Source organism: Pistacia vera, unplaced genomic scaffold (genome assembly GCF_008641045.1).
Source record: "Pistacia vera cultivar Batoury unplaced genomic scaffold, PisVer_v2 Contig616, whole genome shotgun sequence".
Lineage (NCBI taxonomy): Eukaryota > Viridiplantae > Streptophyta > Magnoliopsida > Sapindales > Anacardiaceae > Pistacia > Pistacia vera.
In genome coordinates, this window is record NW_022196464.1 from 51,379 (window position 1) to 52,589 (window position 1,211).

Genomic DNA, 1,211 nt, shown 5'->3' on the forward strand with positions numbered 1-1,211 from the left:
TATCTCAAAAGATAGTGTGAGTCATTGTACTATCTACTAGACAAATGTCTCCACCATTTTTGGATATTGATGTTATAGTTTTGAAGTCCATTTCATATACAAAAGTTTCACAAGTGATTTCGCGCTTTTAACAAGTCTTGAAGACCAAGCTTTGAAGATCAAGTTCAAGTATAAACATTTTAAGTAAAACGATAACGTCATACGACTGTTCCTATTCAAATATCGTTCCTTGGGAGAACGACATCATTTTAGAAAGCCGTTCATGCTTCTAGAATATTTATGGATTTTAAAGAGCCAATGGATCGATCGTTCTATGTGGTGGAATGACCGTTCGCGATGATGGAACGATTTTTCCTCTGGGTACTGTAGCTTCTCAAAGGTGTTATAAATGCAACAACAACTTTTTACTTCAAAGGGGAGATAAAAACAATAGATAGAGTGATTTTATTGCAAGAAAGATAGCGAGAATTTCAACAAAACAAAAGTCTTATAAAAAACATTCTCACATAATCCCTTGAGCTAAATTCAAATCATTAATTCTCCCTTGTGTTATATTGAAAACCTTTGAGTGTATATTTGTTCTTGTTGTGTGTGTAAGCCTAGTTTCAAAGGCAATCAGCCACATAAGCCTTTTTACACATCTTGTTGGCGAAATCCTACAAAACTAGAGGCGAAATCTTGTCAAACTATTGTAAGAGGTGAAATTATGTCAAACTAGTGTAAAGTGCGAATCCGATTCTAGAGGAACTTCAAGGAGGTTGCCGTGAAGAAATGGATGTAGGAGGTTTGTGGATATGGCTCCGAACCACTATAAATCTTTGAGCATTTCTTCTCTCTCAACTTACTTATTATTCCTTGCATATTTATTACTTCCTCATCATTAACACTTGCTCATCACCATCATCCTCCTTTTGGCTTCCTCTACAAAACCCTTCCCAACACACACCTGTTTAGCTCGTTGTTCGTTGTCCTTGCTGCTCGTCCGATTTGGTGCGCCTTTAGGCCAATCGCACCACTGACTCACCCTCTTCAAAACCCCTCTCATTCTTGCCCTCTGTTAGCCACCATTCGTCGCCTCTTTCTCCCTAGGGTTTTCCGTTGAATGATGAATTGGTTTTGCTAATTTGATAGTATTAGTCTTAATCAAAGCTTGATTGTTGGAAATGATTGTTGTTGTATTGCGTTGCCATGATATGTGTACGTATGTGGGT